This window comes from Panthera pardus, unplaced genomic scaffold, assembly GCF_024362965.1.
Source record: "Panthera pardus isolate Hobbes unplaced genomic scaffold, ASM2436296v1 HiC_scaffold_2, whole genome shotgun sequence".
Lineage (NCBI taxonomy): Eukaryota > Metazoa > Chordata > Mammalia > Carnivora > Felidae > Panthera > Panthera pardus.
Window position 1 is genome coordinate 34,394,155 of NW_026526765.1, and position 18,481 is coordinate 34,412,635.

Sequence of the window (18,481 nt, forward strand, 5' to 3'; positions counted from 1 at the left end):
CTCTGTGCCAAGGACTTTCTATCTCCTTGAGGAAACAGACATTGAATTTCCTACCTCTTCGGCCGGAAGACTGGAGGAGAATGCTTAACACGTGAGACTTACCAACATCAACAAAACTCTTAGTCTCAGTGCACCTCGTTTTCTCTCAACTAAGATTTATAACACAGAAATGCTTATATCACTCTTCATGAAAAGGAGCATATTTTGCTTCTGTAAAGCTCCAGAACAATATGTATCTGTTACTACCTGAACAAAAATAATTCATTCCTTACTGCCATCTGCTGAGTTTTGAAAAAAATACCCAGACGGAACTTCAAACATAATAAACTTTTGCACAATAGGCCCAGGAAACAGTCTTTGCAGGGTATATAGAAAAGCAATTTTCTATTGATTTTTTTTTAAAAGAATCTATACATGATTGTTCTGTGGGCATTAAGAGATTTTACCAATATTTTCTGTAAGCATGAAATAATTTGTCAGGAACTTGCATGCACTTTGGATTTTTTATTATAGTACCATTGGGAAAGCCAAAGTAGAAAGATTTGTATTGTTAGCTTTTTTTAAAATGGTACCAAATGATAAAAATTATTTGCATAGGATTTTTATTTCATAAAGCACTTCCATATGTAATATTTCATTTAAACATAACAAATATGTGTTGCAGAGAACCCAAAACGTTACTTTTAACATTTTACAGGAGAGAAGACCAAGGCTCAGAAAACCTAATAGATTTTCCCAGAGTTAACTAACTAGTAAGAGATAGAGCCAGGACAAAAATACAGAACTTCTGACTAGTGCAGTATTCTAAAAAAGGGGAGGTGATAACATTTCTTGATGAGGGATGAGGGAGTTTCTGATCCTATTCATAGTCTGGAGAAAATGGAAAATAGTTTTATAATCTCCATGGATCCAAAGAACCACCTGCTAAAGATAAAATGTTCTTTTTCTGATAACCATAACCAGCAGCATGTTAATAAATGTTTAACAATCCCTCTGGGGGAGAGAGGGGAGGTCAGATGTGTAACATTTGCCAGTTTCCATTGTGTAAATACTCCCAATGTGACTGATTTTAAGCTATCAGTTTCATCACTGAACACAAAATTGGGAAGAGATTGTACAATAGGCTCTCGTGGACTGCGTGAACTGGCTCCAGTAGGCCACTGAGTCTACACAATTTTATAATTAATTCCATCTAATGGAGGACAGTTTTAATAATGAGTAGACCACATTTCTAGCTAACAATCATTAAGCACTTACCATGTGCCAGGCACCGTTCTAAGCACTTTACATCCATGAATTTAGTTTAATCCTTACAACAATCCAACGAGGTAAATTCTGTTATTCCCAGTGTACTGATGTAGAAACCGAGGCAGACATAGTTTAATGAATTTGACCAAAGTCACAAAATTAAGAAATATTAGAACCAGGATGCAAACACATGCACTCTAGCTCCAGAGCCTATGCTCTAAATTCAGTGCCCGCCAATTTCCAGATGCTAATTGTGTCCAGATTGGATGTACGTAACGAAACAAAAGTCAGCCAACTACTGAGCACTTGAGAATCCAAGCAAATAGTTCACATTCAGTATTGCTAATCTTTACATAACACAGCATCATCCTCCCGGGCCCTCAGGGATGATCATCTAGATTCATATCTGGGAAAAACAGAGATTGGCAAATGCTGCTTCTGAGTCTTCCGTATGACCATGGTGACTTCATCTTGTGCCGTTCCCCTTTGCTCCAAGTTTGCTGCTGGCCACTGAACAGAACCAGACCATAGACCTTCCTTGTACTAGTGATGCAGTGAATTGGGGAAGGTCAAATTTCTTGAAACTCTCTGCTTCCTTTATTTACCAAAAGCACTCCCAAACTAGGCTGTGCAGAAAGGTGTGATTCATGGTTCCCTTTCAGTCACCGAATGCGGGGGAGTGAGAGAAGAAGCGGACCCCAAGCATTCCCTCCCTGCCCGTGAGCTCAGTGCTTCCAGCTGACAGTCCCTCAGAAGGTGATCACAGGCTGGTGGGTTAAATAAGAGGCTGTGCACCTCAAGCCCAATCCACGTGTGGGCAACACCTCTCCTTAGGAGGCCGGGGTTTGGCGCCATTCTGGGAGTCACCGCAGGTGGCACAGGACCGCGGACACTTTAGACAGCAGAGTAATGTGGGATAAAGACGACAGCCTGCATTCCCTGGAGCCAGTCATTGCCCCCTCTGAACCTTGCTTTTCCCGTTTGTTAAACGAATGTTCTGGGAAGATAATCCGGAGGTGTGCTGTTTAGTATAGTAGCCACGTGTGTCTTATAAGTATAAAATACACACTGCATTTCTAAGACTTAGTACAAACAGCCACATAAGGAAGAACTTAAAATATCTCATTAATAAATTTATATTTTGATTACATGTTGAGATGACAATATTTTCGATATACTGGGGTAAATAAAATATAGTATTAAAAAATGTTAAAGGTTGTGATTAACTAGACAGAATTATAACATTACCAAGAAAATTTTATTTTATGGCGCGTGTGAACACATGTGAAAACAGTAAACAGGGTTACTCTCATGTTACTTAACAGGGTACCTCTCGTGAACATCCCCAACTTCTTCCTTCCTAAGGAACCTCCAAACCAACCTTCTTCAAACCATCGAAGGGTGATTATCTCACTGTTTTAGAAAAACCCTGCCCTACTACCACAAAGGTTGGTTTGTCTCATACCCCCACCTCCACCCCTAATAATTCGTGAGGCCGTGCAGGGTCAGTGTTATCTTCCTTCACAGTTGAAAGGTAAAGACATTGAGCTTCAGGAGCTTCCTCGGTGTGCGAAAGGTCACAGTGCCAGTGAGAGGCAGAAGAAGGATGGCCCCTCTGTCTCCGGAGCCAGCCTTCTCACTAAACCACAATGCTTCTGTCAGGCCTCCCTGACCCCAGGAACAAGCATAGCCACAGATAATCATCGAGGAGCCAACACCATAAAGAGGTTTTGAGGAAAGTTACTGAGCACCTACTGTGCACCAAGGATTTTCTAGATGAAGAGGATATAAGTGCAAAACAGGTTCTGCCCTCAAGATCACACTTGAGACGGGGGTCAAACAGATAGATGGCTGTGACACAGTGATAAATCAGTGCTATACAGAGAACATAACGAAAGCACAAGGAAGGAAATAATCTGCCTGGGGCATTTGAAGAAGGTTTTGGTGTAGGCTGAAGAAAACATGGGGCAGCCATATGTACTGCTCACATTTCTGCCTATTGGAAGGATTCTTTCTCCAGTATTGTCTTTCTAGGACGTTCCGGATTATGACTATAAATGTGGTTAGCGCTAGCATATCATGCAAAACCATTTGCACCAAACCTGAATTCTCCCCTCCTTTGCCAACTGGCTATAAGAAATTGCCATGAGAGTAGAGTGTGCGTGAAGTCTGAGAGCCTGAGAGACAGGAAGCACGCAGGAAGAGAAGTTGTACAAGTTTGAACCAAGTTACTTGCGCGTGCCCTGCCTGCCTGAACCCAGTCTCTTTTAGACCACTTCCACTTGATGATGGATTGCTGCTGCACACCCCCAAACCATTTTTATTTTTGAGAGAGAGGGTATGAGTGGAGGAGGGGCAGATAACAGAGGGAGAGGGACAATCTTAAGCAGGCTCCACACTCAACACAGAGCCTGATGCAGGGCTCGATCTCACCACTGTGAGATTATGACCTGAGCTGAAATCGAGTCGGATGCCTAACCAACTGAGGCATCCAGGTACCCCCCCACACACACTCCCAACCTTAAAACATGATGAGCTAGTTAACACCTGGTTCATGACTGGCAGTCTAGTTCCACAGCCATTTGTTGTCCCATAGTCAGGATTCAGACTCTGCCGAGACCCAGTATCAAACCAGGAACTATTTCTCAAAAAATAGAGGACAACGGAGGACACGGTTTACCCCCAAACCCTAGAGATCTAAACTGTGATTCTCCTATTGACACTATTCAGAAACTTCATTCAGCATCTCCATTTGCCACAGAAACTTTGAGTGTTGTTGCATTTGCTGTCTCATAACTCCCAGTGGGAGGGCTGTTTGTACTACATCCTGGAATTGCTGAAGTGCCTTTTCTTACTCTGGGCCCACTGAAACCCAGCAGCCTTCTGGGCTACTAAATAAATGTTTCAGAGCAGCACACTCAAACGTAATGTATGTTGTCTCCAAAATCCAAAGAATCCCATCAAGCATTTTTAGTGGTCACAGTTCAAGGTGCAATAGCTAGTTTTAAATTTTGAAAGGGATAGTTGGACATATCCCAGACCACTGAACCCTCAAAATCAACCATCTCTTATATTCTTAGACCATCCAGGCTAAAGAACAACACAGAGTGATGTGGAGCAGGGAAGAAGCAAAGGGCCTTTTTCTAACACACATTTTAGTCCTGAGACTGTTCTCTGCCTTCTTGATGCCACGAATTAATATTTGATGTCTCCATATCTTTTACTTCCTTGCTGCTTATCTTGCCTCATTGGTCCTTTGTTGTAGTTAAAACTCTTGGCTACAAGTAACAGAAATCAGGAATGCCTGGGTGGCTCCGTCCATTAAGCTTCCAACTGTTAGTTTTGGCTTGGGTCATGATCTCATGTTTCATGAGTTTGAGCCTCACGTTGGGCTCTTGGCTGACAGCATGGAGTTTGCCTGGGATATTCTCTCTCTCTCCCTTGCTCTCTGCCTCTCCCCCACCCTGTGCATGCAAACATATGCTTTCTCTCTCTCTCTCTCTCTCTCTCTCTCTCAAAAATAAATAAATAAACTTAAAAAAAAAAAAGGTAACAGAAACAAAAGGCTGGCTAAAAAGATTTCTCTCTGAAGTCATAGTGGTGTCTCCTAAAAGCCAAGCACAGGAATGAAGAGCCTCATGATGAATCGAAATGAGAAATTGGAAAGGTGTCAACGTCCTGAAAGAAACTTCGCTCCACCCTTTGGTTTCAGTCTCAGCGCTCGCTCGCTCTCTCTCTCTCTCTTTCTCTCCCCACTCCCCTGAAAACTTGATTTTCTGTTCCCCAGTGCAATTAGAAGAAGGCAGCCTCCACAAAGCTCCGCAGCTAATAGCACATTTCCCACCACTCAAAAGAATAACTGATGACGTTTGAATTTCCATTTTAAGTATCAGGAAGAAAATGAACTTGGCCCAGTCTGGGTTAGATCTCCATATTCATCCCTGTGTTAATGTGTAGGGTTCGTTTTTTTTTTCATAATCAGGGATGCTGAAATTTTCAGAGAAAATAGGTTGGGTTGACATTTGACAAAACTATCTACTAGAATTCTTTTCCCTCAGTGAAAAAGGGAATCTTTCATTCTAGATTTTCAGTTTTTTCTTTATTTTCCTCATTGCCTTTTGGTATTAAACAAACATCTATGCCCAACTTCTTTTAAGTTTACTACATTCTGAATTGACCTTTTGAAATTTACAGAAGGAATTCATTTTTGGAAGAGCAAATGATTACTAGGGTCAACATATGGAAAGAGGAATTCGCCACTTACCAAGTTTGGGCTACTGGTCCCGGACCACCAGTCTAGAAGAAAACAGAATCCAGCCAGTTTTCTCTGGTGGTGGCAGCCAAAGGGCATTGATCAAAGCGTATTTTTGTTGTTTACATCTGTTCAATTTTAGTTGACTGAAGCACATGATAAAATGTTTTTTCTGATTAACTTTCCAGAAGTTAAATTCTTTACTTAAGAATAATCTTAATTTATGTGGTTGAATTTACCACAGTAAATTCTTCACCTACCAAGTGTCCCACATCACTACTTAGCAAGAAGAAAGAGTTTCAGAAGGAATTATAACTCTTACGAAATCAGCTTGTGACAAAATCAAAGAAAAGTTGGTGACCCGGCTAAATATTGTGAAGAAAATAAATATTTTGATAGTTTGGGTGTATGTGAGGGACTTTGGATGCTTTTGAATCAAATGCTTTTGATTCTTTTCAAATGCTTTTGATGCTTTTGAATTTCAAATGCTTTCTGTCATTTCATCGTTGAAGAACATATATTTGAGAGGTAAGATGTAATCACAGATGAGGAGGATGAAAAGCTTAATCTGGCCCATGGAATGACCATCATACCTTGGCCACACTGCCAAATCTGGACAGTTTGTATCTGTGAGTACCCAAAGCAATGGCTGATCCCAGGTAATTCAGGCAAGAACTCCTGGACTACAGTAAATGGGAATATTTTTATGATATTTTGCCTGTATTTTTATACTTGTAAGTTCTTATTGCAATCAAATGACAGCATAGATCAATACATGTCTTGTAATTACTAACTTGAATATTTCAAGTGATTTCAAGATGACTGAATGTTATAGTCCTAAAAGTATACAGGATTTTATAGTCTAAAAGTGTAAATTTTTAAAACAACCAAATATTAAGGCAAAGCTAAGATGACAGCACCTTACACATAGACATTAATTGCACTCACTTTAGCCAAGTGTCTTCACATAAAGTTAATTCTCTACTTGCTTATGAGGTAGATACAAGAGGAATTACACTCCTATCGGAGTTGAGACAGAGAATTAATGAACTTGCCTAGAGCCACATAACCAGAGTGTCTGATACTGTATCCATGTCTTTGCACTAAATGTTCTGTGTTCTTTCCTCATTTAAACTGTGTGGACTTCGGGCGCCTGGGTGGCTCCGTCAGTTAAGCATCCAACTCTTGATTTCATCTCAGGCCATGATCTCATGGTTCGTGAGTTCAAGCCCTGCATCGGGCTCCACAATGGTAGCAAGGAGCCTGCTTGGGATTCTCTCTCTCTGCCCCTCCCCTGCTCATGCTCGCTCTCTCTCTCTCTCTCTCTCAAAATAAATAAATAAATTTATCTCTCTCAAAATAAATAAAACCTAAAAATTTTTAAAAATTAAATAAATTGTATGGATTTGTTCAGACTGAGACTGGAAAAATTACAACTATCCTATCAATAACAATAATCAAATGTGAATGTATACACAAAAATATGAAATTTCTAAATGAATTATTAATTTCAAAAAGAGATACCAACCTATATTAATTGAACTACAGTTATGTATATTAAAAAGCACCAGTCTAAATATAAGCATGATAACGTTGTCTGGAATGTTTGATCTCTGTTCTGGTTTCAGCTGGAGGAATAAAATGTATAGGTCTTCATTGCTTTTCTTTCTAAGCAGAATATTCTATATCTTAGTAATGCTGTTCCTAAACGCTGATCGATAAAATAAATTAGGAAATTTTATTTTATTCTCTGGAATAATTTAAATAACAAAGGACTTCTTTAAAGTTTTGATAGACCTTGATCTATTGCACTTATGGAAACAGATTGCTAACAAATTTTTCAATTTCTTGTACTTTGTTGAACTCTTAGTCAATGTCTATTGTCTATGCTTTTCCAGCACTTTATCTAAATCTTGAAATTGGTCATGAATTTTATCAAATTTATTCAGCTACAGTTATATATACTTTCTTATTTATTTGATATTTGTGTTTTCTTTCTCCTTTTTCATCATTGAACTCATCAGATGTTTATCTATTTTACTGCCCATTTCAAATATTCATTCTGGGTTTTATAACAATTTTAATTATTAAAACTCTAATTATTAAGACTCCTGGAAGAAAACATAAGAAAATCTTCCTGACATTGGTCTTGGCAATAATTTTTTGAATAGGACACCAAAAGCACATGCAACAAAAGCAGAAATAGACAAATGGGATTGTATCAAAATTAAAAGCTTCTGCACAGCAAAGAAAAAGATCAACAAAATGAAAGGGCAACCTCTAGAATGGGAATAAATATTTGCAACCCATATAGCCAATAAGGAGTTAATACTCTAAATATATAAGGAACTCATACAACTCAATAACAAAAATACTAATAACCCAATTAAAACATTGGTAAAGGGGGAATTTCATCCACTATGTGGATTCCCCATACAAACACTTATTAAATTTGGTGGGAGAAAAACATGAGCAAAAATCCTAAATAGATACTTCTCAAAAGAAGAAATTCAAATAGCTAACAGGTATTTACAAAAACTCTCATCATCCCATAATCAGGGAAATGAAAATCAAAACCACAATGAGATACCACCTCATACCTGCTAGGATGGCGATTAGACAAAGGACAAGTGTTGTGGAGAAAAGAAACCTTTGTTCTTTGTTGGTGGGAATGTAAATTGATGCAGCCACTATGGAAAACAATATTAAAAATAGAACTGCCGGGGCACCTGGGTGGCTCGGTTGGTTAACCTCTGACTCTTGGTTTCGGCTCAGGTCATGATCTCACGGTTCATGAGTTCCAGCTGACAGCACGGAGTCTGCCTGGGATTCTCTCTCTCCCTCTTTCTCTGCCCCTCCCCCACTCATGATGTCTCTCAAAATAAATAAACTTAAAAAAAAATAGAACTGCCATATGATCCAGCAGTTCCACTTCTAGAATTGAAAAGATGAAAACAGGATCACAGGGAGAGACCAGCACTCCCATGTTCATCACAGCATTATTCACAGTAACCAAGATAGGAAAACAACCAAAGTGTCCACTGATGGATGAATGGCTAAAGAAAATGTCAGACACACACACACACGCGTGCACACACACACAGAGGAATATTGTTCAGCCTTAAAAACAAAGAAAACCTGCTATTTGTATCAACATGGATAGAGCTAGAAGAAATTACACTAAGCAAAATAAGACACAGAAAGAGAACTACTGCATGATCTCACTTATATATGCAATCTAAAATAGTCAAACTCACAAAAGCACAAAAGCACCTAAGAGGTTAGGGAGAGGGAGAAACAGGGTGATATAGGTCAAAGGGTACAAAGGTTCAGTTTTGTAAGAGGAATAATTTCTGGAGGTCTAATGTACCACATAGTGATAATAGTTAATAATACTGTATTGTATACTTGTCATTTGCTAAGAGGATATATCCTGAATTAAATCTCTACCCTCCCACTCCCACATACAAAATGGTAACTATTCAGAGCTAATAGATATGTTAAGTAGCTTGATTGTGGTGATCATTCCACAAGGTATACTATATTAAAACATCAAGTGCTATGTCTTAAATATATATAATTTTTATATGTCAGTTATATTTCAGTAAAACTGTTAAAAAAATAAAATAAGTTATTTTCAGGAATCCTGGTCAGATACGTGTTCCCCGGGAATGCATTATCAGCTATTTTTGAGAAAAGATAGAAATGAATCAATGAAAAGAACTGAAAGTGCTGAAAACGTGACTGTGACTTCAAAATTACGAACAATTCCTATCGCTTTATTCAACCCAAACTTCTATCCAGGGTCTTTTTGACCCCATCCCTTCCACTTTTCCTTCTCTCTATAAAAAGAGCAAGCCTATTAACATTATCTCTCTCCCCTCCTCCTCCCTCTGTGGTTTGACTGCTACCACACTGTTGATATGACATTTATATTCCTACTTCTTTTCTCCTCTATATCCTTGAAGCCAGGATCACCCAAGCAGTTTTAAACTTGTCTTCCCTCTACTTTACATCTACTCCTATTTTTTCTCTTTCTCTGCTTATTCTACAGCAGCCTTGAATCTCATTCAAAAAATCTGAACTTTAAAGACAGAGTCAGACCAGTAGGGTTCCTTCTGTTCAGGAGATAACTGATCAGAGCATATGGTATGTAATGGTCAGGAAAGCTACCTCTGGCTCTTGGGTGTTTTCATGATTGTTCTCTGCTCTCAGTTTCTTTTTCACCAAGAGAGACACTTTATTTTCCTTGTCTTCTTTCTGCCTATATTCAGAGTGGTGAAAGACGCTTATAGTTACCGGAACACCAGTCTCTAGATGATTTCAGTTTTACTATAAAAATAAGAGATGGCAGAAGGGTAAACCCTTGGTTAACTAGAATGCCCAATTTGAAGAATGCTTCATTATACTTTCTGTCAAATGTTACTAAGTATCTGAGTCCACTTCCCTAGTCTCTCATAAAGTATCAAGGTCATTAGGGGCGCCTGGGTGGCTCAGTTGGTTAAGCAACTGACTTCAGCTCAGGCTCAGGTCATGATCTCACGGTTCGTGGGTTTGAGCCCCGCATCGGACTCGGTGCTGACAGCTCCGATCCTGGAGCCTGCTTCGGATTCTGTGTCTCCCTCACTCTGTTCTTCCCCTGCTCATTCTCTGTCTCTCAAAAATAAACAAACATTAAAAAAATTTTTTTTAAGTATCAAGGTCATTACCCTGGATTTCAATTCAAATTATGTTGCCCTATGTATATAGATGTAAGTGATCTACTGATCATATGTATCCTGGAAGTCTTATAAATTATTGTCATTTATGACAATACTTAGTGGCTAATGGTGCAAGTCCAAATTGGTGCAACTTTTCTAGACAGGTGTTTGGCAATATGTATCTCGAACCTTGACAACATTCATAAACTTTACCCAGTATTTGCACTTCTACGAATTTAATTATAAGACTAATCAGAAAAATTAGTCTTAAAGAGTCTACAAAGAATGATGAACCTAAAAGTCTATCACATGTATTTTGTAAAAGTTAGAACATTATTACCCAACATTACTTAGATATATTTTAATATACCCAACTACTAAAATTCATATTCTTAAGGGATAAGAAATGTTCATAATAGGAGAATAATGGAGGATATAAAGCAATATAATCAGTATGGTCTAAATTTGATATAATATGCACATATACATGTACACAAGTACTTGTATGTATGTATATGTTAGATGGAAGATTTATGGTATATACATCAAAATGTTAATAATGGTTATCTCTGGCAAGTAGGAAGATGGGTGTTTAAATTTTTCTTGTTTTTACTTCAATATAATTTCCTGCATTGTCTATAATTAATATTTATTATTTTAGGGTCATAAAATAATATATAACATGTTTTCAATTTTCTACTGAAATTCCTACCATATACCTCTTTCTCTCAAAAGTCAACATGCAGAGAAATGAACTTAAGAGTTCTAGTCTGTGGTTCTTTTCTCAAATGAGGTTTTCATATTTTGTTGTTCCTATTATTTTAACTTTCTTTGAAATTTTATATGCACAAACCTATTTGAAATATTGTCTTCACTCATATGACCAGTGCTTTGAAGGGGAAAACCCAAATTATTGCAGAACTTAGGATTTTTCCAGCAATTTCAATCATTGGGATTGCTCAGGACAATCACTGGCACACAAATCCATAATTATTCATGACAGAGGAAATATTTGTAAAATGAAAATGTCATCCATAGCCCTGCTCAGGAATGTGACTTGAAAGTCTCTGAAATACCCATTAATGCATCCTCTTATTAGTATCCTCACTTCCACTACCTTGGTCCAGCCTCTGATTATCTCATGCCTTAATCTCCTAAATGGTCCCCCAGTTTGCATCAGATTAGGAAAGCTACCTTTCATCTAATTTGAAAACGGTCATTTCTGGAAAATGGCAGTAAATGAAAAACAATTGCCAGATTTCTTTCCACAGCAGATATGTTACACTCTCTCACGTTTCAAGTAAGAGCAATATCCTCAGCCTTTGATGCCTTAAATACCACTCCAAAACTTAGTGGCTTAAAACAACAATAATTTATTAGCTTGCAAGTTGGTGTGTTGGCCACTGGGGCTGGGCCCAGCTGGGCAATTTTTCTGCTTATCTCAGCCAAGCTCATTCACTCAATTGTCGGCTGATGGCTTGGCTGAGGCTGGATGGTCGGATGGACACACCTGTTGGGCATTGGGTGAGCTATCCACTAGAGAGGCTCTTCCATATGGCCTCTAAAACAGGGTGATTCATGTGCAAAGCCTCCTGAGGACGAGGCTCAAAATCTCACAACATCCCTTCTTCGGGAATGTCACAAGGCCAATCTAAATTAAAAGGGATGAAGAAACAGAACCCCCTCTGAGGGCGGGAGCTATAGTGAATCTTTGGCCATTTTTAATCTACCATGCTATGTGATGAGCCTTCATACACACAGTAAAAAGTAAAGAAGTGTCAAATGACAAAACAAAACCAATTTATTAATGACCTTGATGTCCTTCATTTTAAAAAAAAAAAAAAGCCATGGATTGGGGGAGTACAATGTCTCCTAAGCAGTGAAGCACTTTTCCCAAGGGATTTTAGGCAAGCTCAAGTTTTATAGAGCTTAGAAAAAGCAACAGGGAAGCAAAGCAGGATTGACTAGGTCAGGGGTTTCCTTTTTAAGACCAGCAGGTCCCATTTTCTAGAGTAAGGAAAGCTAGCTAAAGCTGAGTTGGAGACCTGTGGTTAGATTTCCTTGACAGATACTTCTTGTAAGAGCAGGCTGACTTAGGTTTAGATTTGTGACATGGGCTGGGCCACTAGGGCAGTCTCCATTTTGTGGATCTCAATATACAAATCAACTTAAGAAATTAAATTAAGAAAGTCACATTCTTAGCTACGAAATCAGACTCCAACAGTGACCCAACGGTAACTCTTATTAACTCTTACATTTCCTCAGAGGCATTCATCTGGAGGTCTCTCTCCTCTAATCATCCCACCCTGTTCCTGTGGCCCTGATGCTCTTTTTCTATATCCCCCTTTTTACTCCCTGACACAGTCTAAGAATGAAGTTCTGATTTTGTTGGGTAGTCTCAATCCATATAGAGCATATCTATTAGGCAGATCACACTAGAGCAACTCCAGAGGGCACTGGCCTGCTTAAGGATTTCCAATTCTCAAAGGGGAGAGGAGAGTCTCTTTTGCAAAGAGATCAAACCAGAATCACCTGTTGATATTACACTTTGCTTTATTCATCCAGAACAATTCTTACCCCTCCTTCTAGAAGAGGCTAAAAACTACAAGAATTGCCTTCACTGTAAAAGCTTCCCAGCATCCATAGGCAAAATCAGTGTGTTTCACCACTATGGTCTTCTGGTTATCTCAATTTCTGGACTAGTTACATTTCATAGTAATACAGTGGACAGAGCACCAGGAAGGGTGGGGAAGGTTATAGAAATATTTCTGCTAGGTAAAATGGGCTCAGATTGAAATTCCCTGGAATTTCTTGGGGAGTCTACCTCTAAAGGCCTAGAAGTATAGTACTGACTCAGACTCATAGTTTTCATAACACTGACAGAAGACAAGTCCTACGACACTGTTAAATTAATTAAACAAGGAGGCCATTGGACAGAGGAGGCTCAAGTGCCATGAGGTTTACGTCAGCAAACCAGAATCTAAGCCTGTAAATGCCTCAAGGTTATGAAATCAAAACCTAAGGACAACCAATCACAAACAGCCAATTAGGCTTTAAGCTATATTCCATCAATAATTTCCTTGCTTGGCTTCCACCTTTTCTCTATAAACAAATCTCTCCCCAGCTCCCGTTTTCAGAGGCCTCCTGACCACTTTTGGTTTGGAGCTGCCCAGTGGAATCAATTTTTGCTCACATAAACTCTTGAAATTTTTAATATGCCTCGGTTAATTTTGTAACACGACCAAAGTAACCTCACTTTCATTGATTGCCTAAGGTCACGCACACAGGACAAAGACATATCCCAATGAAATGTACTTCTGAGGGTTTCTCAAATGGGCTCAACTGAAAGATGACATTTAATAGTCTTCTGTTCTATTTCTCTGCCATTCTCTGACTAGCATTCCTAATGAGTCTAAAAGAATGGGCTATTTCCGTTTAGATCAGTTTCAGAAATATAATTCACTGATTTGTAGATGACTATTACAATGAATTTGTTGTAATTGTTGAACAAGAATTAGCTAAAAAAAATTAAGCAAACAGGCATTTATTTGGGCAATTAAGGAGACACAGATTCATGTCGAAACCTGAATCCATATACAAGTTAGACAACGAGGGTGCAGGATTATAAAGGCAAAAGATTACAAGTGTGGTTCTTAATCAGGTTCCTGACGCAAAACAGGGATAGAAAATAAGCGAGCCAAGGATTGCTTGAGTTAATACGCAGATGAGGGATTGAGACTCGTCAATCACTTTGACGCCTTTCAAACTGAAGACTGCAAATGATACAGGTGTCCTGGTGAAGAGAGAGTTAAACCCAGGCTGAAGGTTTGCAGCAGGCAAAAAGTTCATGGTTCCTCCAATGAGGACATGCATAAATTCCCCCAACCTTACAGCTTCCGACCTGACCTCATTTTAAAAGAGACTCTCTTAGCTAGGCTTGCTTATTCCATTTTGAAATCTCCTTTTACATAATAAATAAGGTAACTTAGCTAGAGTCAGAAAATCCATTTTTGGACTGTTAATATTGTCGAGGTGGAAAAATTCTCCCTTCTACTCTTCAAGGTTATGTGGTCTGGTCTAAGAGTTAAACTGACATGAGACAGATTAACAGGAGAAGAAAATTTATTTAAATTATGTTCAAACATACAGGAGCCCTGCAAAAGGCAGCCAGACAATTGAGGATTATATACCTTCTGGAACTAAAGAAAGGGCTAGGGGTCCGGAGCTTCAAAGTGGGGGGAAGGCAATTTATGGGAAAGTGAAAAGAGGAAAATGTTTGTTCAACAAGGATTGTCCTACTGGGTAGATAAGGCTCTCAGATGAAATTATCTCTGGTAATAGCTCTCTTCCTGGTACAGGTCCCCTTTCTAATGTAAAATTACCCTTAGAAAAGGGCAACTTCTACTCTGTTGTCAGAGCTTCTCCTGTGTCTGCTGTTTCCCAAAGTAATCAGCTCAATATGATCCTCATGCCAAAGAGCACTATGCATAGCATAATGCCTTACTTTATTAAAACTTTTATCAGAACTTTTTAGTAGACGTCTGTCTCAGCTATATTCTAATTATTTGGCCGTATTTAAAAGGAGTTTATTGGACAACAGCTGTTTACTTTTGCTCAATAATTTCAAAAGTTATAATGCACTAAATCTCTAAAGATGAGGTTGCAAATGGTAGAGGTCAAAAGATAAATCTCTTGGTTTGTTATTATCTTACTCCATAGGATGGAGGCCCCCCTACACTTGCCCCCAGACAGGAATTTTACTGACTTGTTCTTCCTCTGGTACTCCCTATATCCAATAATGCATCAGCATTTAGGATGATCTAAGTTACAAAATATCTAAGCCCTAACTATCCACTCTCTGACCTCCAAACACCCATTCCATCACCAGGATTTAACCTCTACATATCCCTCGAATTTTCTCTTTTAAAAGTTCAGACTTTTATTATCTGATTTCCCAAATTTCTCTTCCATAAGCTCTGGTCTCACCAGAACTGTCTTTCTAAAATATAGATGGGATCACGCCAATCCTTTGGTTAAAACATGTTGATGAGCTCCCACTATGATAGGGAAAGATAGGATAAAATAGAGAGGGAAAGGTTAGGGCCTGAGGTCCCTGGGTGGGGAAAAACACATATTCTGGAACACTGCTGGGAGCATCTGACCACAGCAAAGCCCCTTTGGGCTTAAGTTTCCTCTTAAGAATGTAACAGACACCCACTACTCTCCCTGGGGTTCCCCTCAGGAATTTGACAATCAAAATACCTAACTACAGAAAGTAAACCATGAAACATATGTTCTACGAGGGAGGAACAGTAGTATGACCAGTCAGACTCCTCACACAATGGAGTCGAGACAATCAGAAATGGACAACCCAGCACCTAGAGTTGTCCAGCCAGTAAGGGTAGGACCTGAGAAGGAATGAGGGGAAAGGGGGGGGGGGGGGGGGGGGTGTGACCAGAACCTTACGAAATAAGGACCCTCTCCTATAGTCGTGGGTATTCACCTTTGAATACCCTCTCTCTATAAAGAGAGCTTCCATACTACTTACTTTCTTATTCTCTAATAAACTTTTGTCTGCTGCTCATTTTGTGTCCACCTCTTCATTCTTCGAAATGGTGAGACCATGAATCCCAGGTATCGAGGTAAAAAAAAAAATCCTGCAACACCACGGCTATCAAGGTTAAGTTTATGCTCCTTAGCCTCATCTTTAAGACTCATCACAAACTTGGCCTGCGGCACCAGCCTTCTGTAAGCACTTCTAACTCCTATCTCAATCTAGAGCCAATCCTTAAAACTCTGAGCTTTCGCTTTGGCCTGAAGATGTTTATGGCCTGTGTGGATTCTCTTTTTAACGAAATGACTTAGTGACCTTAACCTTGCCTTGTGTCCTGTATCCCCCTGACTCCACCAAATCTGACCTACTGAAAGAGCAGTGTTTCCTCCCCCCGATCATAACAAAGAAACTTTGGAAATAAACAAATATACCTGTAACCTTTTGAATAGCTCAGTGACACAACAGTTGCTGAGCTCACTTTAAAGAATTCTTCGCACTGGTTCATGGCTATAAAACAGTGACTATTAGCGATAAAGCATAAGAGGGAACCTAGGAGGAGCCTGCCTTCCTGGCAGGAGGTTATGCAATGCTTTGAGGCGTCAACAGAGGGAGCTGTATCCCTCCTCCTCTGCATCCCAAACATTCTCTACCCACCCGCCGCATACAGACAAGTCCTAAACGTCTAAGCAAAAATATATAAATAACAGAGGAACTCGAAAAAAGTAAAAAGGGGCGCCTGGGTGGCTCAGTCGGTGGGGCATCCGACTTCAGCTCGGGTCATGATCTCGAAGTTTGTGAGTTCGAGCCCCACATAGGGATCTGTGCTGCCAGCTCGGAGCCTGGAGCCTGCTTCAGATTCTGTGTCTCATTCTCTCTCTGCCCCTCCCCCACTTGTGCTCTGTCTCTCAAAAATAAATGAATTAAAAAAAATTTTTTTTAAAGAAAAAAGTAAAAAGTTGTGGGATGAGAGTGCAGGAGTCAAAGGCAGGGCCAGCCGCAAGGATGTGTGACCAGTGTAGTAGCACAGAGCCGAGCTTCACGTATAGAAGGGCCTATTCCTGGTTTCATGTTCTGCTATTCTGTCCCAAAATTCTTAATATTATTTTAACAGGAGCCCCACACTTTCATTTCGCACAAGGCCCCACAAATTTTGTAGCCAGTTCTGGTCAAAAGATTTGAAGCCTGGCACTTTCAGCCACACTAAGCCTTTCCTAGGGAAATATTTGATGTGTTGGATTTTCTTCATTAAGGTTTTTTAAAATTTTTTTTTAATCCAAGTCCAGCCATAAAGTCTTTCGATTTAACATTGGTTAGAAGACATTCTGCCAGTGTTCGTTTCATTTTACCACGTGCTAACTCTGGGCAGCTGATTTTCTCTGATTCTTTCAGTAAGCAAGAGGATCCAGGTGGAATCTAATTATCTTCGTTTCCTGTGTGCCTATTTTCACTTTCTTCTTCCTGTTTTTGGCAATATTATTTTCCAGTATTTACAACAGCTGTGATGGAATCAGCTTCACTGTTGGGAAGATCCAGGGGGAGAGGTTGGCACTTTCAGCCCAACCACTTAGAGGTGCCTAATCCTTCAGCTGAGCCCGTGAGGTGACTGTAACTTAGATTTCTGTTGTAATTCAAGTTCCTGGAGCCGAAATTAGTCTTGTTGGTTCTCAGCGGTATTTTATTTCCCATTGTTGTTTTGTTTGTTCCCGTCCAAGGCTTTGAGAGAGTTCAAAGTACTTTGGCAAATAAACAACATTGCTCCTGATGGAGACCCGACTGCAAGGGGAAATCACCCAGGGGGCCCCAGAGTAGCTGATGAAGGTGTTGAAGAGACAGGTTATCATTTCTTTCTGTTTGACCCAGATTCTCTCTTTAAAATCCTAACATAAATCCTTTAGGGATTACTAGATCAACTTAAATGGAACTGGAAATTGCCTTTTAACAGCAACATCAATTAAGAAATGGACATGAAGTCTTCATAATGCAGGCCATGGAGCTGAGGAGACATGACACTAAGCAATTTGAGAATCATGCTAGCATATGAAGCCCATGGATAAATTGTTTCGTAGGAGTTGTAAATGATATTTCAAGTACGATTTATCTCCTTAAATCTCTTCAAACTATGCACACAATTGGTGTACAATTGTTATTGATGCTTCTTGGTAAAGATGGGAGATAATAAACAAATCACAGAATCCCATCACCCTATAACCTAGCAAGATAAACAAAAAATAGATGAAACCATAAAAAAGTTCAACAACAACAAGAACCAGACAACCCCATATCATACATTTAAAAAGACGACAGCCTTAGGTGCCAGTTAAGCGACTGACTCTTGATTTTGGCTCAGGTCATGATCTCCCAGTGAGATTGAACCTCACGGTGAGATTGAGCCCCACGTCCGGCTGTGCACTCACAGCACAGAGCCTGCTTGGGACTCTCTCTCTCCCTCTCTCTCTCTGCCCCTCCCCTGCTCACACTCTCTCTCAAAATATATAAATACACATTTTTTAAAAAGATGACAGCAAAGAGAGTAACACAGGCAGGTTAGTGAGGGCTCTTCTACCCACCGTCACCCCTTACAAACATTACTGTTGAGTCAGAAAAGTCCCGAGACTTCCATTTATGCCTCCTAACTATGGAGAGAAGTAGACTAAACAAATACTTCCTTATGATGGGGAAGGGTGGAGTGGAGAAGTAGAAAATCTCCCAGGTGAAATGGACAGAGGG